Genomic DNA, 26,409 nt, shown 5'->3' with positions numbered 1-26,409 from the left:
TTGTTAAATCTACATTAGTTGCAGACGCTGCGCAGCATCTCAAATGTAAATCAGTTTTAGGGTTTCATAGGATTCTCAACACTCAATCTGGCCCTCGTCATGGAATAATGTCTTAAACGGATTTCTGCTATCAAAACGCTTTAACAGATGTGTTAAATATCACTCTTTTGCACAGGCTTCATTCAGTGCGCAGAGCCGCAGCTCAGTGCGCAAAGGAGAAGTGTGCGGCCTGAGCCGTGCGCTCATGATCCTGTTAACCATGAACTAACTGTCACCCTCAGCTGCGGAGGAGGTGCCCCTCGGCCTTTCTCTCCTTCCCTCTCTCCGCTTCAAAAAAAGCCCAGAGGAATAAAAAAGCTTTATTTCTAAAGACGGTTTTGTTCTGCTATTTTAACCGGCTGAATAAAAGTGCATCTGTGATTTGATTTAAAACGCATTCATATGAGCGGACACTGAGACCCCATATAAAACTCTTATTAAAGCGACTTGGAGCCTGATAGTCGTGTTCTGTCAGCTTTGCCCCTGAAAACCCGTTAAAGCAAAGCAATCAGGCGAAAATGCATTGCAGACCAAAAGAGGGGAAAAAACGCCTAATTGTTGCCAGTTTGAAACCCAATTAAAATAAAAAATACAATTAAACAATTTGGAAAAGTTTGAAAAACCATTCAAGGAAAGAAAAAACAGAAGTGTTTATAATTTATTAGATTTTATTAAAATGTTTTTTAAATTGTTAATGGTTATTTCTTTTCATTTATGCCATTAATTTAATTTGCACCAATATATGTTTTAATTTTCCACTTAACGAAAAAACATCGACATATCTCTGCATTAAGGGTTTATGGTGCGTCTGTGAAATTAGGTTATATTAAGAACCAAAAATATAAATTATGATTGATTTTTTTATCATATGTTTGTTTTACTAGCTAATACTGCTTTGAAATATTCTTTTAACATCAGTCACTAAAAGAAGAAAGGCTCAGTGTTAATTAAAAGTGTGTGTAAACCAACTTTGACTTAATTTAAAGAGCACTTCACGGCACCTGTTCGTCCCCATTAGTCCGTCAGCTTTATTCTCTGACTGACATTTCTGTCTTAAGTAAAGCAGCCAGTCAGTTTGCATCATTTGGGATCAGCTCAAATAAGTGCTTCGACATCAATCTAATATAAACTGGCCACGATCCGATAATTAAAAGGGAACGCCTCCGTGAAATGAGCCTTTGCAGAGAGTCAACGCTTATCAGAGGTGCGTCTCCTTTATGAGCGGCGCAGGACGCACAAACAGGCGTTAACACCGCGCGCCGTCACCACCGCTACACCTCCGCTAAGTAACGAGACCTTCAAAGCTTTTTTATGAGCCCATATTCCTTTACTTGGCTGCCCGAAATCCTCCTTTTGTGAGCGGTAAGCAGATGGTTAGCAGGAAGCATAGGCTGCTCTGGCTGACCGAGACTAATTTCTACGAGCTTTGCAAGCTTGCCACGTCCCCGCTCTTTTACCAGGCCGAGTAAAAACAGCTGGCTGCGGCTGAATTAAGGCCATTAAAAGCACATCTCTGAAATATTACCACCGACAACACCCCCTCCCCCTTGTTAGAGCCCACTCAAGTCCCATCACTTTATCATAAATACCCTATTAGATTCGATTAACAATATTATATTATTTTTTTAAAAAAAACAGCATTATAAGATCATTTATATTTTCTAACCCATCATCACTAGGTCCAACACTATACAGGCTACCTTTAATAGGCTACAAAATATTAATGTGTCAGTAGTGCGCATTTGTGAGTTTATTTATTTATTATTGTCCCAGCATACCGGTATTAGGCCTAATAATTATATGCTGGTGGTATTTTAACCTTTGATATAGCTATAATATTTATAATGACCACACTAATTATGTTTATGATCACTTATGATGCTAATATCCCCACAGGGATTACCTACTGATGTTTATCACTTATATCCCTGCAGGGAGGATTACTCATCCACCACTTTGTATATAACATCCTTATAGTGATTACCAACAGACGCCTGGCACTTAAACTTTTAAAACTCCTATATTAATTTATGGTTTTCCACATACTGCAGCTATATTTTGTTCAATATACTGTATGAAATCTATCTGAATATTATCGGATTCAGGTACTTTTTCTCCGACAGTTGCCACTTTACTAAATAGATGAACTTAACCATTGTCTCGCGTCTCTTTCTGCTTCGTTAAGTGAAAGGGGCTGAGTAAATATGTTACCCATGCATGAGAAGCTCTCTATGGGCCGTCCCATTGTGCCGCGGGTCCGACAGGTGGTTAACTGTTTATTATTCCCTCATTATTTATCGGTGACGTGGACGCACCGAGGAGAGGGAACTCCCCATCTTTTCACTTAACCCGGGGGTGAACAGATTGTGCTGACTGGTTGCAGCCTCGTATATGACACCGGTCACCCATCCATCCATCTCAGCCCTGCAGCCCTTTCAGCAGGCATCCAACTCCATCAGGGTTTGGTAAATGAAACGATTTATTCCACTTAACACGTCCATGATGACAGATTAAACCGTTTTCTGTTACACTACATGTTTGCCAAATAAAGCTAGACAATGGTCATTTCATATATTTTTGGATATCATAAAAATTATGACTCAGTTTATGGATATCAGATAATATTTATCCATAAGTGCAGATAATAATGGGCAGAAAGACAAACATAGATTAACTTTAGACTCAGTACTTTATAGCCATATGTACTGGAAGTCTCTGAAATCATTCCAGGAATATAATAATATAATACATAGAAGTTTCTAAATAAAGTTGAATTTGAGTGCCACTGATTGTGTTAGGTTCTTTACTCAAGTACTGTTTTGAGGTACTTGTCCCTTACTTAAACATTTCCATTTTTATATTTTATATTTGATTGATTTTTATTTGAAATCTATACTCATTACATTGCAAATTCAGATTTTACATACAAAACAGGATGCATTGTTACCGATTAAATAGTACTCAGAAACACACCCTTTTATGCATAATAAATATTTTACTTTTGATACTTAATCTTGCTGCTTGCATGTCATTTTACTTTAAGTAAAGTTTTGTAGAACCTTTTGGAGTTGTGTTTGTAATGACACATTTTTCTATTGCTGTATTGCTTGCTGTATTTAGTGTTTTTTTAAAAAGAAACTTTTTATCATATGTTATTGAAACTGTTGCTATATCATGACAGCAGTACATGAGACAGATAATCTCGGAAAAAAAAAAAAAAAAACATGCTCCTCTGACTCCTGGTAGTGCTCCTAATGGCCTTCATAGGAATCCACCGCACCTGAATGAAAACAACCAATCAGAGGAGTCTCTAACATGGCTGTCAATTACTACATTTGTTGCAGTGCCAACAACAGCATACATGGTAAAGACAAGTAAACAGTAGGAGACCAAGGCCAGAAAGCTTGCTTTAACTTTAACTTCCACAGAAGACGACCAATGTCTTCTTTGATTGGTTGTTGGCATTCAGGCCTGGTGGATTCTTGCAAATGCCATTAGGAGCACTACGAGGAGCCAGAGGAACATGTTTTTTTCAGAGATTATCTGTCTCATGCACTACTGTCGGGGTAGAGTGATAGTTTCAGTAAGTATGGCAAAAAGATAAGCTTATTAAAGTTACCTACAGAACCTTTACGTAACATTACAGCATGGTACACTAAGCTCGCAGAGATTGCCAACGTTGCAGGGAAGGTGATTGGCAAGTCACAGAAACAACTCAGCAATATATCTGACAAAGCTGTACACAGGAAGGCCAAACATAATTGCCAATACCTCACATCCATTACACTAAGTTTGAGCTGCTCCCATCTGTGTGTCTATTTAGGGTCGAAAGAGCCAGTCAGGACATATATAAGAAGTCCTTTATTCCCCATGCCATACAGGCAATGGACACAGAATGACTATCAGGAAACACAACTATTTCTATAAGATGTGCTCTCTTTTACTATCTATGTAACTTATTGCTCCTACCTGCCTTAATGTATTAATGCTGTATTGTGTGTCTCTTTGATTTTTGAGAGAAGCCAAAGACAAAAATCCCACTGAGGTGGACAATAAAGTTATCATCCATCCATCCATCCATCCAACAATTGAACAATGCTTCATTACAAGTAGAGGTCCTATACTCCAATAGGTTCTACAACATTTTATTCAAGTAAAATGAGTCAGAGGAATATGATATTTTCAGATTATCAGTCTAATGTACTACTTTTAGGATACAGCTACAGTTTCAGCAAGTATGACAAACATTATTGTTTATAAAAGTTAACTGCTGTAGCTTTAAGTTTCTGAATACTTCTGCCACCACTGCACATTATTTGCCAGACTGTTTCAGACTTGAGTCCATCGTGCCTTAAAATGTCACAGTTCGTCTAGTGAATCCTTGCTCCTGCCATGTGAAGTTAACCAAACATCTATTTCAGCTGATTCAGTTTGTGACCGGGCTCCACCTCAGCGGTGGCTCCCACTTGGGGTGTTTTGGCCGCGGCTTCACCTCAGCTCGCCGGCGGCACTGAAGGTCCCTGCAGCATCTGGCGCGGGCGGCGCAAAAGCCCTGCTCGACACTGAGCGAATTAGCAATGCCACAAGATTCAGAAGAGCGGTGACAAGCATTAAATTGATATTAACTTTGTATTAAACATGGGGCCCCTCCCTCATCCCCAAAATGGACTGGAGCCATATCAGTGCACAAAGCGCTCTGTATGAACTCTGGCTGCACCTGTTCCCTCTCACTTGGCCACGGGAGTTCAACTTCTTAGTTTCACCCCAGGCTCTTTCTTTCGTCTGCTTCACCACACACTGAATTCTTTCAGTTGGGCTTTTGTCATCATTCCTGATCTCATCTTCACCTCCCACGTTCACAACTCATCAAGTCACATCATTAAAACACGCACTCCACATTTACATTTTCATTAACTGTCCCAGCACCAACAACACAAGCTCCACTTTCAACCGAACAAAGTTTCAGAGCAGAATTGCTCTTTCTGGGCCAGGCAGGGACACTTGCCTCCCCATTCTGCTGCTCATTTATTAGCAGTTGTCAGTATGGATGTCGAGTGGTGTCCTAATCCTCTTAAAGCGCATGTTGGTACAGTTTGCATATCATTTTCTCATCTTGGAGAAAGGCCACAACCCTCTCTATTCACAGGGATTCCCTGTCCTCTTTCAGTGCAGCCACAGCCAACAGCATTAGCATAATCTGACAACCAATACCATTGTCTGTGACCTTGTATGCAAAGTTAATTGCTCATTAATACCAGACAAAACAGAGGGGTGCAGAGGAAACACAGTAGTCCTCTAAATCCTTGTTTTAGAAGGCGCAGGCCGGCAGGTGGAACATCCTCCACTGGCTCATTATACTCTACCTGAAATCATTAGGATTTATCTAACATCTAAATATTTTAATTCTGGTTTCGGACAAAAGCATCTGGTGCTCAAAAATACTCTGAATCAGGTGTGTAAATTGTTGTTTATCCACCCTATCTAGTTTTAACAATAATCTGGCTGCGATTTTGTAATAAGTCCACACACACACACAGACACACACGCACACAAAGACTCACACACACTCCCTCAAAAGTATATACAATTTGTCACAGTGGCTCAGCGTTAATCAATTGCAAATGTATCTCTCTGCGAGTTTAATCTCATCTCTACATTAGTTTCACGGATGCGGGGCGATTTGCAAGAGGAGCCTCCACTCCAACCCCCCCGAGCACCTGGCAGTCTTTTCGGGTAGCGTCATGTAAACACCCACTGCTTCAACGGGTGCCCCGTCAGAGGACCCAAGCGTCACCGCGCAGCACGGAAAAGAGGGCCAGGCTGTGTGGTTGTCAACACCGGTTTAGCTTAGGAGTCCCGTCGTGACATCAGTGGTGACTCTCCTGGTCCGACTGACCTGCAGCACTTGTTTGATATAGATATAGCCTCTAATATCTGATTATTATGGAATGAACAGGCACTAGACAGAGTTCAGAAGGCCACCACATGCAGCTGCCTAATACTGTCTTTGTGCTCTGCGGAGCTGCACAGCCGGCAAAGACAAGCTTAAGATAGATGAAAAATGCAATAAAATGCTTGTGTGCAGGATTTGTTTCCATATGTGATCACAAAATAATGATATAGTGTTTGTTTTAGTCATGTACACTGACTGGCATCCATAAAAAGGACCAACTTAAAGTTCTACTTCACAAATTTTTCATCTTTCCAAGAAAGTTTTGCTTGGGCTAAAACTTGCTATTTGACAACTAGTCTGGCGGTTTGTTGTTTACTGGGGCTGGAAGCTTGAAGAAGTGTGTATGTATGTGGGAGGGGTAGCTGTGCAGAGCAGTTGAAGAAGAAGAAGGTATGAATGGGGAAAGAAGGGGCTTGGGTGGAGGAGGGGATGCTTGACGGACTTCACTGCCTGTTGGCCCTGCAGCATTGATGCCGTGTTGGCCATATAATCGGATTGCCAGTGGGTGAAAGTGAGCCCGGGTGCTTATGTCAGTTTGCGTCTCGTCAAGCTGAATAATACGCATGGCCAGGGAGTGAAGCGGACGCTTGCCATTGAGGGCTCTCAGTACTTGTGGCTAAGCATTTCTAAAAGAGAGAAAAAGCCTCATTGGATTCATATATAATTCTCACTCAAGCGTTTTGATGCATTTGCATAACAGGAGGAAACCAGTGATCTTTTCAGTGCTGCTGCTGCTCCTGCTGCACAAGTGTGTGTTTGCATGTGCCACTGTGTGTGTGTGTGTGTGTGTGTGTGTTTGAAAGGGCCCTAGCTGAGCCCCGCATAAACAAGGCTGGACACGGTTCTTGCACTTGGCCTCTCATGATTAATCGAAGATCAACAATAAAACGACAGAACATTCAGCTTTTTTCACTTATCTGCTTTCACATTGGGGGAAAAAAAAAAAAATCAGAGCCGGGTGCAAGAGTTCAGTGTTTATGTTGTCATGAATGAACATGACCAAAGAAAACACTGCTGACCTTCAGATTCTGTGGCTTTAATGTAAAAAGTTTCAAGGGAAGGTGATAATAGGAGTCTCTGCTGATGCTGTATCTCAAACCAGTGTTCTTTTGTCAGAACATCTGAGGCTTCTGTTGAATGTGGCCCAAATGTAAATGACTGTAATGCACTTTGAATCATCATACAGTGGATGCATTTTGAGATTCTCCAAAAATAATTTGAATATTTGGATGAATCCCTCTTTTGATCCACAAATTCCTTTCTTTTATTACCATTATGCTACTGTGTTGTTTAGCCAACTATCATGTTGAACCTGCAGTGCAGTCAGAAACTATTAAGACAACACCACCTTTTTTTTTATTATTGTGTCCATGTCCTCTGGCACATGAAATGCAACAGTGACAAGCATGACGAAGTGCTGGATTTTACCTTTCATTTGAGGGTGTTAATGTCCACATCAAAATACCACTATTATGGCTACATAGGGCCACAGTTGTCGAAAAATGTGGCAGGACACAAACGTGCAAACAAGGCAATAACAGTTTTGTTAGAGTCAACAATAGATGGTTCTGGGCTGTCAAAGTCTATCACCTGACCTCAATCCAACTAATCCAACTGCTGAAAATTGATTGTCCAAAAAAAAAAAAAAAAAAAAAACAAAAAAAAAAAAAAAACACCCGAAATAACAAGGAAGTGAAGATGGCTTGAAAAAAAACCTAGTAGAGCAACACCAGTATATATCTAGCGTCTCATGATGCCTGTGGCTCTTCACACAGTCAATTACTACAAATGATATGACTCCCTCGACACATCACACAGGAAAACAGTAAAGCACTAAGCAATAAGTAAAGTTGTCAAAACCTAAATATTAATATCAAAGGCAAGTCTGACTGTGTCGTGTGTCTCAGGATGTGAAGGTTCTGATTGTGTTTGTGGTGCAGTGACATTTAATTGGCGATTGCTTTCTGTTAGCATGCTAATCACATTTAGTATTATGTAAATGCTTGGTCTAATATTACAATAATGGAGCATCATCAGGTAATTCAGCCCCAAACTGGAGGTTACACACCAAATGTAATCATGAAAAAGTATATCTTATGTATTATACTACTTGGAGCTGTCTTGTTTGTGTGTGTCAGTGTTTTAGTCTAGTCCTGTTATTTTGTTAACTGTTAAATGTGAGTTGTGGACCCCAAGAAGAATGGTGATCCTAATAAACTAAACCAAAATTTAAATGGCTTGATTTAAGTTTGTTAACTTGTCCGATATAGTTTTTGGTGGTGTTAACCATGCTCCCCAATCAATCAGTTAATCAATATGATCACTGTTTTATGCAGAGGCATGCAAGAACAACAAAGTTTCCTTCATGAATTCAAGGTAACATGTCATGACTGACTGACTCTGAGGGTGAAATATTCCTCTCTGCTCCACAGAGTTGCTCTCATCTAATTAGTGGCACCAGCTGAGTCATGGCACCTGGTAGGACTCTGTCTGTGTTTGGTTTGTGAAGCACTCATGTCAGTAGCACTTATTTTATTGGCTCTTCATAATTTTTTCCTCTTTTAGCATTTTTTCCTCTTTTTTGTGCACAGATGTCTTAAATAAATTGACTATTTTTTAATTGATCTCAGCCGTCACTTCCTAGCCTGGTTACATTGGTGTGCGGGTATCTCCTCTGCCATCCTTTCTTGTTTGTTAATTGCACCGACTCACCCAAGACAAACTTTTTTGTTCCCCTAAGTAGGCGCAGTTTGACAGAAGCCCAAAGACTTTGAATTATTCCTTTAAACATCTTTGGGTTACAAGTGTTGGTTGGACAAATCAAGTAATTTTAAAACCTCACACTAGGCTTTAAGAGCTTTTAATGGCCAGAGCTGATCAAATGAAAAAAAAATCAACACAGTAAGAGTGAAACAGCAATTAGTTGCAGCCTTAGCTGAGAGGTTGCATGCGATCATCATACTGACTGTTTCATATAAAGCCGACACAAAGAAAATGTGTTACTACCCAAATACTTTTTGACTGCACTGCATCTTTTCTAGTCATCTACAGTTGTTGCGCTGTAATTGAGTCATACAAAGTTTGTGAAATATTTGAGTTGGACATGGTAAATCAAACATCTGTTGATGAAGCCATGACAGCAGCCACATGGTTAGATACACCCCAGTGTGGGCCAGCAGCTGCAGCTGACAGGACCACTGCAGTCCTCTTTAACCCGGATGTGGACCATCAGCCGGTCCATTTAACCCGTTGAAACTCCGTGAGGCATGATGACCATCAGGACGGTCAGGGTCTTTGGTCATACAGACAGCAGTAATGTGGTCTGACTGACTTTCCACACAGCAGAACCCCCCCCCCCCCCAGGTCTGATTCCTGGAGCAGTCAAAGTCCTGAATCTGAAAGTCACATGCAGCCATTTGGAGCCATTGGCCTGTGCTGGATCTCAGTCCCAGTGTGGCCTGTAATTGATCCCATCATTGCATTACGGGTGTTCTAACAGGCCCTAGGTGAGGTGACCTCCCCTCCGCCAGGTCTTTAACTCCCCCTTTCTGCCTGTCAGTTCTCCAAACCATCACTCGTCTATCCCTTTCACTATCTCCTGCAGTCTGTTCCCCCCTTTCTTCTTCTTCACGCCTCCTCTCTCCTCTGGTTTAGAGGCCATGTTGAGCTCAGAGCCGGTTCTGCCTAATGAGCGAGAAATGACAGTTTATCCAGATCAGAGACACAGAGAGATGCAAGAGTGCTTTCATGTTTTTTTTCTCCTGGTTATCAGCTGGGCAAACAAAGGATTGGAAAACACCAGGATTGCAAATGGCCTCTCATGATGAACTAATGACCAGGATGTGGGGTTAAGCCAGTCCACCAGAAACAACATGGAGGAGGAAGCATTTCTAAAAAGCATCAAGAAACTTAACAGTAGACTGCTGAAATCTGTAAATCTTGTTCTGATTTTAAATCTTCCTCAACTTTTCATTTTGTCTTCCGTTGCCAGTTGTTCAAAGCTCAATCACAGAGTACTTTGTATATTATCTTTAGCTGGAGAGTCTTCCTAGAGACCTCTTGTACTTGTACAAAAGCCGAATGGAGCGGGCAGGGGGAAGGGTCACCTATTGCAGAGTGACCTCTGCTCTGCAGGGCCAAATGATAAGACACATAAGGTCAAGGAGAGCACAAAGGCCTGAGAGAGAGTCCACTCCAAAGACAACAGCCGCAGAGCAAGAATTTGAAACTTTCACTTGGCTTCAGAAAATCACTTGAGGTAAAGCTTCAAGAAGAGACGCTGTCTTTTCATTTTGGTAAAATATGAGCCGGATTAAAGATGCAAGGAGCTCAACCTGCTCTTACAGCTCACCTCCTGTTTAGGGAATATGCAGGACGTGGAGACTTGGGAGAATTACCTATTGTTTGCCCTGCCACACACAGAGATGGAGTTTTTGATTCCAGTTGTTTTACTTTTTAGTTTTTTCATGGGACAATGTGATTCCAGCTATTATCCATGCCCATGGTCCTCCTGGAATGCTTTCCCATCGTCTTGCCTTTGAGTCTACGCTTTGATAGATCTTTACAGTCTTTTCTCTGAGGCAGATACAGCGGGACAGGCGGAGACTAATTGATCAAGGGAGAAGCAAATCTCACTGTCACAGTCTGGGAGTCCAACCCTATTAGCTTTACGACGTGTGTCCAACCAACACAGCCTGGCCAGATCTCCGACAATCTCCAAGATCCCCACAGATGGATGGGAAATTATGGCTACCTTTTGTTGTTAGAGGCAGACACATAGTTTCACTCATGCATCTCCTTGAAGTAAATCTGCAGCGATCATTCGTGCAATCTGAAATTTGTGTGTTGAGTGTTGGCTGGAAATGAATGACATAAGTTACGATTACTGTTATACGGGATGTTTGCAGCTTGTGAGAAACGGTCTGTGAAAGGAGGTGAGGATGAGACGACAACAGGCGATCACGCTCATAATGAAAAATTTACAGAATAATGACACATATGTTCCAATTTTACACCACTCATTGAACTGGGACAATATTTCAAGGATTAGAGATAACAGGCCGTGATAGGCTGTCTCCTGAGTCCAGGGATCACGGCTGCATTCACATGCAAAGAGACTACACACACACACACACAGACACTTAAACACACGCACACACACTCTGAAGTTGATGTTTTTACTCCTCTTTCATATGAAAATTCATTTTTAATGACCGGCAAGCACAAAAATGTCAATCACAATCAGCCATTTCCCTCCAAAAATTCACAAGTTAGCGACGATAATGGCATCAATGGCTCGCAAAAAACTAATTAATAAAAGCCCCATCAATTAATTCGCTGTTGCAACATCCGACAAAGAGAGTGGAATGACGACTGCATGAGAGCAAGAGACAGTTGGCAAGGGTTGCCAGTTGAGAAAGCTCTATTCAGTCTCCCCGAGGTCCTTCATACTCACAGAGGAGATGACAAAGAGCACCAGTTAATTAGCAAGAAGTAGCATCTCAAGGAGGACTGTGAAGAAAACCTCCATTCATTCTCCCTGCTCACCTCTCGCTTATGAGAAAAACTGAAGGGTTGGAAGGGGGGGGGAGCAAAGAGCAGGCTAAGCTCAGACTGAGAGCCTGGGCTGCCTGCATGGGGCTGCCTTGCTTGATTTAATTTGGACAGTCATTCCTTTAATTTGCAAGGTCATTGTATCTAACGGGGAGTTTCTATTGAGGCCGGCGAACAAGTGAAGGCCTCGGAGTGCAAGTCAACGACGTCTCCCTTCTGTCTGTTGGATGAGATGAGATGCGGCTGTGGTGGAGGAGAGAGGATGAGAAGAGAAGGATAAAGTGGAGAGGGGGATTTGGAGAGAAGATGAAGTTTTAATTAAGGCACTTCTCCATTTCTAAGCAGACTAATTTAGCAATAGGTCCTCACAAGTGTATGAGCCGATTGAAACAGAGGTGAGGGAGAGGGCTGGAGGGTAGCCTATATTAGATCTATTGTTGGAGAAGATTTTTGAAGTGCCAGAATGTGTCATTAAAAAGAAAATAACAGATGGAGAAAAAAGTAATCAGTTGGCCTACTTTCCCTCAATAAAAAGACCTGAACATAATCTTTACTTTCTATTTAGAAGATTCAGTGTTGCAACACGCAGAGTTTGATTTTAAATTTACAACAGCAGGTAAACTGGATGATTTTTGTTATAATGAATGTATAGATTGGGATATAATGTCAAGATTTAAGGAATTTGCATTTACCCTCGGACCAGGAGCAGAAGGGCAACAGCTTGCAAATAAATCTCTGATGGAGGGAACCTGGTTGGTTTAAATGCTGTTTTTGTTTCACTTGTTTAAATGGAGGCCTGATCACAGCAAAGAACTCCCCGAGGTCCACAGGCTGAGGTGCAGACAAAGGTAGGCCTGCCTGCGCTGAGGTCCCACAGGACTGAGGAATATGCAAAGCCCTGCACCTCCACACTGAGGCTGAATTTGAATGGCTTAAACCAGGCTGCACCATAAGGAGGCAACATTCAGCTCCTCTAGCAACTTGGCTTTGCATATAGAGGTTAGAAAATGTAAATGTGTGACAGTGACTGGGAAGTCAGGGGTTTAAGAATGGAAATGTCAGCATGTATATTGTCACTGTTGGGAGAGGGGGAGGCTAATTAACAGTCAAACAAATAAATATTAATGAATAACTGTAAAACTTTATTTTAAATTTCCCTCACATGTAACCCGGGAGCGAATGGAGACTAAAAAAAAGAAAGAGACAGTCGAGTTCATTGCCTGTGACAGACAGTGTCAATCAAACCACTGTGTGGAAAGCCTCACCGCCCAGGTCTTTGAGGGCACATTGACTCTCTGTTCATCTTCACTGCACAGTCCTACACTGTCGAGACGCCACATGGGAGCTGAGCTGCATTCAAAATGTACGTGAGGCTCTCTCCTCTGATTTACTCTGCAGAACACATCAATCAACAGAATAATAACTTTTTTCTGCTCTTAATTTCTCTTTAATTATTTTCTCTATTCGTTGCAGTTTACGAATACCACTATGGTCATATACTCCATTACAAGTAACTAATTCCAACGTAAAAAACATCAGAAGTAAAGAGTATTCAGGCATTAGCGAAAGAAACAATCATTTGAGAGAAATGCCTCTTTTCAGAGTGTATAAAAAAATCCCCACCTCTCATAACTCCAATTTTGAGGATTTTCGCCCCACAGATCAACTGAAGGATTCTTGCCCTTCTCTAGTTGAGTATATTCCCACGAAATTCGACGGCATCAGCTGTTTTAACAAATCCCCAGAAATCTTTACTTTCAAGTGACAGAGCCTGCTAGCGGCTGCAGGAATTCTGACTCTTTTGCATCAGGAGCAAAGCAGAAAGTAGTGTGATGTCGTTTTAGAGGCACAAGAATCAGGGTGGATAGATTGGTCAACTAAAGGCCAGATCGCTGATCATTTCTGGTTTCCTACCAGTCTAAACTAATTGGCTATCATCTGACCACGAGTAGCCTATAAGGGCTCCAGTGCAGCCAGCTGATAACCGGGCCAAAACTTCCTCGTCTTGTTTATAGTTTGATTAGCAACTTGCGACAGGACCAGACAACATTTCAGCGAATCTCTATAAACAGATATCTGCACATGAACACAGACAAAATAGAAAAAGCTGATAAAAAGGGCTGTCAGATGATAGCCGATGGAATCTGAGATTGCATTTCAGCCAATGCGTTCCACCTCTTTTACTCTCCCCACTGACTGTTTACCTGCAGGCACCCAAAGCCAGCTAAAACATGACTGGTCAATACTCTGCGAGATTATTACAATCAACTAAAACATAAATAAAACTAGGTGTAAAAAAATTAGTTAACTAAAATAATGACAAAACCTTGACTTTCAAAAAAGAGAAACAGAACTAACCGAAATGAAATCAAAATGTCATTAGCTTTAGTCTTTGTTAATTTGGTCAGATTTATCAACACAATAAGCATGAGGAGGCACTAGTGCACATGTTAATTGGGACTGGGATATCTACATGACTGAGCGAATTGCCATCACAGCGTGCTGTGTTTGCATTGAAATACCTATTCTGAACTTCTAAAACCTTGCCCCTGACAAATTTCCCCATATAATAATAAAAAACAACAACAATAAAACTAATCCTCATGCTAATACAAACTAAACTAAAACATCACTAATATTCATATATTTACATTAATAAACAATAAAAACTAGACTGAAATGAGAAAACACACACTGAAAATGAACTGAAAACAAATTGAAAACAAAAATTTAACACAATTATAAAAATAAAAACTACTGATAAAAACAAAAACAAAGCTACAATAACTCTGATATTCGGACTACAAACAGAAACCAGAAAGCTTCTGATACCAAAATCTTGTGCCATTGCCCACAGATTCTGCATACATGTGCAGATATCTGATTATAGATATTAGTTTCCTACCAGCAGTAAACCATAATTGTGTGGTTACTCAGTGATGGCAGTGTCAGCAGCCTAATTCGGGCCAGCTGATTTGGCCCAATTCTGGGGCGTCATTCATGCAGAGTCTCTGCTGAGTCAGGCAACAGGATCAGGCCCGGGTAATTCCAGAGTTCAGGCCGATTCTGGGCCAGGTCATTTTGGCTACCTGGGTATTATTGGAACCATGATGATGAAGGTCCCCTAACTTTAACAAAGTCAACTTATCTTAAAAGTAAAATCCAAATCATGATCCTTCCCTGAACCTAAACAAAGTCATGTTTGTGCCTAAACCTGGCCAGACCTTATCCAAAGCGTCAGATCATAAAACTGATGTTATTTTTCTAATTGTAATTTATTACTTTTTATTACCAATTTATTCCCAACAAGAGCAATACTTTATGATCTTAAATCATCTTGAGTGGAAAGTCTGAATCTGCAGAGTGACTATCGACTAAAGCCATAAATTGAGGGAGTCTCCAACAATGTAAAGTATAGCACCAGTACATCCAAACTGTTCTCAATACTTAACTTAGTAGGTGTATTTAGTAACTCCCCACCTCTGATCAGTCAGGATGAATTAGTCAGCTCATCCTGTCATGTCAGTGAGTGTCAAATGGATTCTTCCTGCAGCCAGGAAACTGCTGACAGGAGCCACGACAGTGCTAACTAGGGCCTTTAGAGATGCAGGCTAATGGTTAGCTCGCCAGGATAACATCGCCATTTCAGCATCTGTCTCTTTCATGTGTCAACAGGAAGGAAGACGAGTGACAGAGGACAACAGTTCTGCTTCCCGCCACTGGTTAACCTGGTCAGCTGTCAAACTTTAAAGGGGTTTAAGGAGTGCACTTTGTTATGTGTGATTACACATCAGCAGCCGGAGATGAATACAAGAGCAATATGGACAGAGGACACCACTGTCCACTATCACCACTGATACTGATGTCCGTCCTGCACATTTTAAAGAAGTATTCAGTGATAAATAAATCCTAATGGTGTTTCGATATGTCATAAATATCCAAGTAGCAGTGTCATGCCTACAGCGGTCAATATGGAAATGTTGACTGTCCATTTTGTGAGTCATGAACGCTTGTAAGCATGAAAAGGTTAGGAGAAAGGCGAAAGTGTGGAGACTTTCTGGAGGGAGGAGGGTTTGAGGGGTTGTGCTCAAATCCCCAGAAAATTCAAAGTGAGAGAGCAGAGGGGGTGGCTCTGCCAGAGGAGGAGGGTGGAGGGGAGGTGGAGGGTGATGTATGGAAGCGTAAGAGTAAGAGTTTATTCACTGTTGTCTGAGGGAGCCTTTCAGCCACTGAGTGAGTCTCTATAGCGGGGCAATCAACCATAGGACTAGGAGGCTTTATCTCTAAAATACAACCCCACCTCCACCACCCCGCTCCACCCTTCAAACACACACACACACACACACACACACATATGCGCACACACACACACGCACGCACGCACGCACACACACACACACACACACACACACACACACACACACACACACACACAGGTACCTGTGAGAGCCTCTCATGTGCGGCTAAGGGTGCCATTGAGGGAGACAGGAGGGAGAATGGCCCGTGAGGGACAAACAATCCTGAGGAGTCTATCATTCTGTGTGGTGTTGTCTTAGGGCCTGAATAGAGCCAGTGTGACCTGCCCACCACCACCACCACCACCACCACCACCACCACCTCCTCCTCCTCCTCCTCCTCCTCCTCCTCTCTTCTCCATCAACCCCTCCTATCTGCTGCCAACCACTCCGCCACTACCACCACCCAGCATCCCTACACATCCTGCCAATAAGTGCCTTATCGTCAACTTCAAACAAACAAACCACTATCTCTTCCAGCCAGGGTTCTCATTTTAATGCAACTAAAACCAGTCACTGATTCAGCTTCTATATCTTCAACTGGGGATCAAGCCCTTTGGTCCCGAACCTGTTTTAAGTCCTTACATTTTGGGTCTGATCGGCTACTTATATTCAAATGATGATTAAATAAAAGGATGCAAAGACATCAAAGTGGGACTTTGGAACACAGTGGTCAAATAATAAAAACAAATATCACGTATAGCAAGCAATTAATTTATTACTTTATCTATTTTGTTTGTTTGTTACTTTGTTTTCCAAGACATCACTGGAGCTGTTGCCCCATTGTTCACAATTTGCCTTCTCTCCCTTGTTTTAAACTATGAGTAGTGCTTATATCTCGGCTTTAAACTGGAGTAGTTACAATTTCAAGTCGCCAAATAAAAACTATATAACCCCATTTAATTTACAGCATCATGTACATCAGATTTAATACATGTTGGGAAGTTCTTCATGGGAAAATGCAGTTGAATGTCCCTTTAAATCAGAGCTTACAGGCATGTTTTTTTCATGAGATCTTGAGATGCAGTTAGTAGTAAACACTGCACTGTGTGATTGTATTCTCATATAAATAACAGAAAATACACCTCAGCCTTCTTTTCAGCGTCACACTCTTCAAGTCTTTCGAAACAGACGTGTTTCATCTGAAACGCCTGTATGTCATAAATGGTCGACCATTCTCAAAAACATGATAATTCAAAAGACCTGCATTCAAAGTCAATGCTGCCAAACTACACCACATGATCATCCATGACATCATCTACATTTAGAAGTTCATTAGAAGCTTTTTCATGAGTCATCAAACCACAACTACAAAAAAAAAACACATTTAAGGACTTTAAAAATGCCAACAAGGAAAGATGAACAGATTTTAGACTCCTTATATCCAGACATTGACCAGTGTTAGTCATTTGTTACTTAACAAAGTGGAAATAAAAGAACCTTCAGACTCAAGGTGCGCTCAGACAAAACATGAATGCACGAAAAATTTGCATGACGTGTTGTGAAAAGTCAGTGCTGAGATTTTCCTGATGTCACAGAGAAGGAGGATAAAGTTACTGTAGCCATTTGTGGGCACCTAGAACTCTATGATTCAACTTCAGTACAGTACAGAAACAGCATCAAAAAGGAGAGGGCCTGGAGAAAAGTGAGCAAAGCCACAGGACTACTAGGTAAGTTTGGAAAATGTGTATTTGTTTCTTGATCCCAGCTGATGGCTGTGCTTCACTACAAACCAAGTTAGCACTAATGTTAGCGTTCGCTGCATTCCCAAGTTAGTTGGAAATACTTCAAAAAACAATCCAAAGCCATATTTGCGCAACAATGTGAGGCGAATATTCTGAAAATACCTTAAAGGAATGAATGACTTTATTTGGAGCAAAAAAAAAGAAAAAGAAAACAAAAACAAAATATCAACAGACATGCCTGGAAAGGAGTAGGAAGTGTACCCCCTTCATGTCTCATTTTAAAAAAGAAACTGCCAACAACTATCCAAATCTAATTTACCACCACTAAATCAACGACAGTCTTAGATATTAAATATACAAACCCCATCTCAACCAAGCCAAGTTGAATAAATAAACCGACCTATCAGCATAAAACCTCTTTGTCTACATACCTCCTAAGTTGAAAAGGACTTGCAGATGGGTAGATTAAGTCCTACAGGTGGCTTCCTTGGTTTTTCTACACTTGACCAGTAAAAATGTTTTCAAAATTCATGTTGTGAAACTAGTCTCACATAGCCAGACCTATCTCCACATTTTGTTTTAGCGCTGTGCATTAAACAATAACAAACTCAGAGCTAGTAACCTATATGCTAAAATGTTTGTTTTATGTAACGTTTTCTGTTGTTGGGATTTAGCCATTTTAATGCCAGGGCTTGCCTACCCATGTGAAAATATTCTAATAAAACAAGTTCCTTCCCAACACCATTTTAAAAAGAGCCTGTTGCTGCATCCTGGGCTTAGAGCCGCCAAAGACGTCTGTGATCGGTTTAGTAAGACACAAACATCCCAGAGAGTTATTTTCCCTTGGTGCAAAACAATGTTGAGTACAGCCAGACTTTTCTCCAGCTGTCTTAGCACGAGATAGGTCTGGCTGTGCAAGACTAATACTGCTGCTATACATTTTTAGAGTGTAAAACCCTGCCTTAAACTAGTATAAAATTCTGTGCAATGTCTTGGTGTCTCAGGAGCCTTCAAACCACCACAGCCCCAAATTTTTTTTTTACCAAGTATTCTAAGAGTTATGTTTACAGCTTATTGGACAATTTATGTAGTGAGGTGCAAAGTCATGATAAGGAGATATGGTGTGTGTGCGTGGAGACTGAAATGTTCCTGATCCTAATCAAGTAGCTTATCCAGAAATACTCAGTTGTTTTCAGAGATGTCATGTGAGTCATTTTGGAGGCACAAACGCAGCATCCTATTTTGTCATTCAAGTCTGAAAACTATTTGGCGTCAACATCTTGTTTAAAACATACAACGATTAAGTTGCATTTTTTGACGCTACTGTTAGTGTGAAAACAGCCTTAGAACCAAAAAAGTTCTTCGGCCCATCTTGCTTTAAATGCACACATTTAGTTCACAGCCCCAATGTACCAAATCTCCAAATTTCCATCAGATAGAAACTCCTCCATCAAACTCCGCTGTGTGGGAAAGGCAGGAGGACCATGACTCATCCAAACATATGGTCCTCTGATTCCCTCTGACTGATCTGTCTGCAGCATCTGTTGCCAAGTGCACCACACAGACAGACACTGTGACCGAAAGCATTGTGTAGATGTGTGTGTTAGTGTAAATGACACTAGAAGAGAAGGCCAGGGGGGCACCAGGGTTAGGTGCAGGGGTATGGGGAGGGAACAGGGCTGGTGGCCGCTGGGGTAAGGTGGGGGGTACGAGGGCACCAGAAGGGCGTAAAGAGAAAAGCAGAGAATACAGTCATTACCCACCCAGGGCTATTCCTCTCTGGCCCATTAGCTGCTGGCGGCCGTGACCAATTGGGTTTTGTCGCTCCTAGCAGGGTCATCCAGTGGTGGTCTGGGCCTTTTCTATAATGGACGCTCACTCAGCCGTCCTCACACAAAACCTTTAAGAGGGAAAGAAATTCTCTCCCTGACTCTCTCTCCTCTCCCTCTCAGTTTAAAAAGACCCAGTCAGGCAAGAAGGAGAAAGAGTGAAAAGTGATCATGAAAAGAGATTTGTTGCGATGTGAGGCGCGCGGGGAAGTGATCGTTTAGCCACACGTGGGGTGAAGGGACTCCATGGCGGTGGGTCTTGTTAACCCTCTTGACTCGTATGCCAGAAACCAAATCAAATTGTTCCGTGCCTCAAAGTCTGAGGACGTGGTTCCTTGTGGGAAAAGCTCACAACTTCACAACTGGCGGTGTGTGTAATTTTCAAAGTGGAAAGGAGGAATTTGAATAGGCCATAGCAGATTATCCAGTGTGTATGAACACTGATCCTTCAACTCAGATGGTTACAACGAAGGAAAGAGGTTTCTCTGCGTTTCTAGTTTGAGTCCATGTGGTGGCTCAACAGAAACAGGTGCGAGAGAGGTGACAAAGGCTGGAGGTTAATCTTTAAAGAAACCGAGAAGTATTAATTTCATTTATCACGTTCCCTGCGTAAAGTGAAGCTCTCTTTTCACTACTGCAAAAGTCCATTTCATTGAGAATTTAATGTTTCTCTCACAGCTTCATCTCCTGGGCTTCAAAAAAGCCTACAAGACTAACTTATAGATACCTTCATAAAAAGCCGTTAATCTTTGTTCCTGAATGGTTCCAAATTTTGGAGATTTGAGGTTTCCATGTCGGGATTTGTACCATTCCAACACAAATAATTGTGTGCACATATATGCATATTCTATCCAGTTTGAGTTGTGTACGTCTGTCTGTGTGTGGGTGTGTTTTTTTTTTTCTGCCCAGTCCGAAGCTGAATAAAAGGCCAGTTAGCCACCTAGCGGGCTACTAATTCTCCATGTCAAATACAATGGCTGCAATTATATGGTAATCAGTGTTGGTGGCTCATACCTTTCTGCTGCTTTCTGTGAGTGTGTGTCTGGCCAAGCTGCTCCTCAGGGAGACGGTTAGTCACGGCTTATTATTGACCCATTAGACACCCGTCCCACTGCCAGAAAGAAACCAGTCAGCTCACAGGCCGCGCTGCATTCACTGAACAACAATAACGAGTGGGAGACTGAAAATGAAGTTAATCATTTTGTTATCTATGAATGAAATGAATGAACTCGTTTGTGCCAAACTGTGATTCAGATTGTTATCTTACAAGAGCCATACAGTAGGTTTGAGAGTTTTACATCGTAACTAACCACTTTACAAACCACGCTGCTGTGTTTTTAACATTTAAATGTAATTTTGCATCCATTTATTTATCAACAAAACATGAAAATCAATGAACAAACTTTTAAAACACTCAAGCTGCGCAAACCGTTGATGTGAAAATCAAGTCTTGATTAATTCAAAATAAAATCAGTGTCATAAGAGACTTTAAATCAATATGCACATGACAAGAATTAACAAAGACTTCACAATGATGGAATATGCAACTCAAGCAACTTTTAAAAGTCTGCCAATTTATTTCCATATAAAAAATTAAAATCAATGACAGAGTGAAATAGTAGAAAAAGTACATTTAAAATATTAAACTGTACGCATCGAAAAATAGTCAGACGTGATGTTAAAAAGGTTAGACCTTTAAAAGAGCTAAAATTTGCAGACACGCTGGCCCTTGCTGCAAACGCAAATCAATAGTTGCACTCGGAAATCAATGAAAACCAATGGCTGCCCGGAATAAGAGAAAAAGTACATCTAAAATATGAAACTATAATAGTAAATAAAAATGATTTAGACGAAATGTAAACTACAGGGTTAAACCTCAAACAGCTAAAATTTGCAAACACCATGCTGCAAATGAATGAAAATCAATGGCTGCCCGCAATCATAGAAAAAATATATCTAAAATATTAAACTGTATGTGTTATGTAAACTACAAGGTTAGACCTTTAAGAGCTATACCGTGCAGACACACTGGCCCTTGCTGTTGCTGCAAATGCAAATCAATATTTGCACACAAAAAATGAATGAAAAGCAATGGCTGCCCAGAATTGTAGAAAATGTACATCTAAAAATATTAAACTGTGTGCATTTGAAAAGAGATAAAATTTAAACTACAGGGTTTGACGGTAAAGAGCTAAAATCTGCAAACACACTGGCCCTTGCTGTTGCTGCAAATGCAAATTAATGGTCGCAAGATTTTATTTTAATGTTCAAAAGAACTCGTTTTTGTGACTGAACTATTTACTACAGGATTATCATGCAAAGCACATTCATAACACGACGCCGGCCTGTGAATATACTCTCTTTCAAAACATGTCGTCTTTGTCGCCTCTTCTCTTCGTCATATAATCGACAAATGTGTTGTTTTGATATAATCCCCCAGATCTGTCAACTCTGAAGCTTGCCCTCTGCTCCCCCATCCCTCCGTCGCCCCCACCCCGCAACACACCCACACAGACCCCTCTGCCACCTCCTCTCCAGTCCCCACCCCTGCAAAGCAAAGCTCTCTTTGTTAACCTAATGTGCTTTTACCAGTTGCTTTCTGCCAGGGAGACATCTGCTGTGTGCAACCAGTCAATATTGTGAGGACAGTTCAAAGCGGCCAGTTCATTATCTGTGTCAGCTTAACAACCCAAAGGTAGCGGTCTAAGGGACACAGGGAGGAGGAGGAGGAGGAGAAGGGGGGAGGAGGCGAGGAGGGGGGACACAATGTGTGGGGACACAATAGACTCCTCATTAACCAGTGATTTATCATGATAGGATGCCCGGTTCAACCTTTGCCCCCCCCTGCCCGCACGCACACACTCACACCTCTAGAGAAAGATCTTATTGTTGGAAAAAGAAGAGAGGACTGTGAAAGTGGAGTTAAAAGTGGAATGATATAGTTAAAACGTCAAATGAAAAGCAAAAGTGAAAGAAAATCATCCAAAGCTGAAGTGTGTCCTTTTTGAGAGTGTGTGAGAATAAAGGTCGGTGAGGACCAACACACTCAAACGTCTGTGCTTTTCAGTTTCAGTTCAGAAACTGTTAAAAAAGAAGCTAGTAACTTTCTCTTGTAGTCACTTTTGCCGCTCTGTTTTCATCATGCTTCTCTCTAAGTTTATAAGCATTTTACTATGAAAGACTTGCAGGTTTGGACTGCTCAGATCGACAAAAGCTATTTTGAGAGAAACGCCAGCGGCCTGAAAAGTCAACTTTATTAAACATTACACACAATCTGATTCACACCGTAAAAATTAGCCTTGCAACAGACACACCCTCCCTTTCCTGGGAGGCTTTATGAAAGTCAAATCTCTCTGTCATGATGATATCATACATGTCAGAAAGCCTCTAAAGATGCTCCATGCATGCATATGCAGAGAGATCATAGTGCATCCTCAGCCGCTCTGCCCTCACAGAGACGGAGCCTCCTCCTGCACATAAAGGCTGTATAATGAGCGTTTAATGTATGGCTTCTCAAAATGCAAGAGAAAAAGGGGAATATTCAACGTGGCCCATGTGGTGGTTTTGTAAAGCTGCTGCAGGAACACACCTCTTTTCACTTTCTCCTTTTCCATCCTTTCCATGCAAACCCCCTCCTCCTCTCCATCCCTCCCTCCCTTTCTGAATCCATTTGCTTAAATCAATCTCACAGGAGGCGGTCGTGGATAATGTACCAGCCAGGGTTTGTAAACCGTTTTGTTAACAATGCATTCTGAAAAGAAAAGAAAAGAGGAGGAGAGGAGAGGAGATAAAGCGAGACAGAGAGAGTGAGAGAAGGAGAGAGGCAGAAACAGGCAGAAGGGCGCTGAAAGAGGAACAGTTGGGTGGGTGTGGTGCACGGCGCTGTTTCGGACAGGCCCCGTCGACTGGTGACACCCCGTCCCATCTCCTCCTCCCTATGCTAAAGCCTGCATCCGCCCAATTCGGTCCAGTCCTTGCTTTAGTCACACCACCTGCCTTCACCATTCTTCACCATACACCCACCCGTCCGCTGACAGGACAAACAGACGGCATAAACCCCCGTAACTCAGCCTGAACGCCCCTCTCTCTCTCTCACACACACACACACACACACACACACACACACACACACACACACACACACACACACACACACACACACACACACACACACACACACACGCATACACACTGTCAGGGTAGTGTTGGCTTTATAGGATTAAAGTGATCAATAACAAGCAATGAGAGAAGATCATGGTCAGTTTCTCAGTCATGTCAATATTCTGCTCAGTGACAGAGGAACACATGTGTCTACTCTGAACAGATAGGAATCATACCAACAGTACAATTAGTTTTACCTTTACTTATAAATCACATGGGAGTGTGAGCCAGGGCTGCACAATGTGAGGAAAATATGTGATAACGTTGTTGACTACTGGGAAAACGATCACTAAGTATAGATAAAATTTACTCAGTTCAGCCTTTCTGATGCGTTCAGTGTACTGCCAAAATACAACATACTGCTTGTGGGAATAAAAAGCTACAGGAAATTATTTCCAACGTTCTTTTATTGAACAAATTGAACAGTAGACTGAACACAAAAGGCACTACTAAAAAAAAAGATAGTTATATTTAAAGTTCAGTTTTCTCCCAATTCTGTTTCAACCAACTAAAAAAATCCCTGAGTGCATTATCACATGTGGTTTTGTGTCGGTATGCCAAGTGCCGTAACCCTTGACATGTTTATCGCAGAAGTCGACATCACAATGGAAAAGCCCCGTCCAGCCATGACCAGAGGCCGAAGATGGCAGAGGGCATGTGTATATTGTGAATCCCTGTGGTACCATACTTGAAAACTCATGTGCTACTGCATATGAACTGCCAAGATACATCAAAACCCAATAACCATGGAGACAGAGCGCACTGCATCATACTCTGAAAGTCACGTGCACCAGAGGAGAAAACTATCAGCATCACAATATTCAACCAAGCACTAGAGAGGAAAAGTTACAATGACAAACTCATACTGTCAGTCTATTCCAGTGTTGTTTTCTCGTCTTGGAGAAGTGCTCCCACTAAATGTCCAGCAATAACATACTTTGACATTAACAACTATCAAATCACCAGGTAAGATCAGCATTTAATCCAACAAAGATCAAAACCAGACATTAGTTTAGATAGTTTTAACCTCTACAGTGTGTCTGGTCAAATCAGCGAAATACTTGCTGCATGTAGGGACTGAGTGTCAGGTCACAACAGTTTTTCCATATCTTCCTGCTGATGTCTCAAGTCTTCATGCTTTAAAGCTCAGTTTTTTGATTCAGCAGCTTGTAAAAACTTAATAGTACATCCCATCACAAAGCAGTTTCTAGGTATTTTTTTGTTCTACAGACATAAACGACAAGGAGGCACCTTCATGCAATACAAAGTCCCCAACAGTAAGTATAGGAGTTTAATGCGCTCTGTCTCTATGGCACCAGATCAGGATATGATTGCTTTTAAAGTTCCTCATACCCACTGAACTGAGTCTGTCTTTGTGGTACTTAACACCTTACAACTGAAAGTAACTACTAAACAAGTTGAAGTTAGACACAGTTATTCCACTGAGGACTTGTAGAAGATGTAGACGTACTTGCTTGCTGATATTCTTAATCATTTGAGATTGCCTTCATCTGTGCATCTCTGTGTGAGGGCTGCGTTTTGCTCTATGGTGTCTCTTGCAAAAAAATTGTTAATCTCTATGGGGTTTCTCCACAAATTTATAAATAAATAAGATAAATAATAAGGCAATAAACTTGCAAAGCAGCAGCCTTTCTGGAAGTTTGTATTGTTCATCATTTGTTCTCTATCTGCTTGTGCTAGAAAATACGAAGTGAATTCAACACTGTTCAGCAGCAAATCTGGTGCACCGAGATGTTGGACTTTAAAACGTCTGAATTTCAGATCAGCATCAAAATTCAGATCAGCTGAGTATTAGACAGAGGATGATCTGTCCATCATGTCTCAACCAAATCCAAACACACATGGCCAGTAAACAAACTGGTAGACCACAGAGGAAACATGACACTCATGACAGAGTAGTGTGTGTCTAAAGTTGTACCAATTATGTACTATTGAGGAGCAGTGTTACACACCTGGGTACCTTGGTGATGGGACTGTGGAGGCTGCTGAGGCTGTTGAACACATTTCTCATTCACTTCTCACTCGTCTAGTTAATAGTTACAAAAATAAAATGTGTCTCAATATACTACAGAACAATACCATTAGTGTTAATAAAATAAAAAATAAAAAAAATTCATAAATAAACATTCATATCTGACATATAAGTTTGTCCATTCGGGCTGTATAAACAAGGGTCAACTGCTTCTGTACAAGTTAGTAGTGACACGTCCTATCAGCAGGGACCTGTTCCTCCATGTCCTCTGTGCCGAGCTACTTTGCCTATCAAAGCCCCTTTTAGCCCGAGGAAGCCTGGGCCAGTTTGACACCATATTCCCATGGGTCCCCCTCAGATATCCACCAAAGCACCCATTACTGGATCATAAGCTCCAGAATCAGGCTACACTGGACAGGAATCCCCAGTAGAGTCTCGTAGATCGGGGCTGATTTGCAACATAAGCCCCCCTGTGATTGCCCATTAGCCCCTGTCCCCACTGACAGCAGCTAGCAGGGTAGCATGTGTAGCTTTAACCGGCTACTGTGCATTGTCATTGAAGGTTCGCTACCTTTACTTCCCCTAATTGGCTGTGAGGGGTATTAAAAGAGGTCGTGGCTTCTGGGAATTGATAGTGACATCTGATCTGATGTCCACTTAAAATAAAGACGATGTTGAGTCATAGTGTGCTGACAGAAGAGTTTCCCCCTGGGGTGCAGCTTAAGATCTGATGATTGATGGGTTATTATAATACAAGCCTCCTATGTCAAGACTCATTTTACTTTCAGCTCATTTTCTTTGGTCCACGCCAGTTTAAATTCCCACTGTACTGCAGCTTACCCTTTGGTTCTTTTATGTTTGTTTTGACCAATTTAAAGTGAGACAGGGTCTGTAAACTAAT

General features: G+C 41.5%; 1 long non-coding RNA gene across 2 annotated transcripts in view; it reads right to left on the bottom strand.

Moving 5' to 3' along the window:
* The window catches only part of LOC117255715 (uncharacterized), a 59,311-nt gene that overhangs the window by 14,015 nt on the left and 18,887 nt on the right, over nt 1-26,409 (bottom strand). The window lies entirely within an intron of this gene.

This window comes from Epinephelus lanceolatus, chromosome 2, assembly GCF_041903045.1.
Source record: "Epinephelus lanceolatus isolate andai-2023 chromosome 2, ASM4190304v1, whole genome shotgun sequence".
Taxonomy (NCBI): domain Eukaryota; kingdom Metazoa; phylum Chordata; class Actinopteri; order Perciformes; family Serranidae; genus Epinephelus; species Epinephelus lanceolatus.
This window is presented reverse-complemented; position numbering and strand designations above follow the sequence as displayed.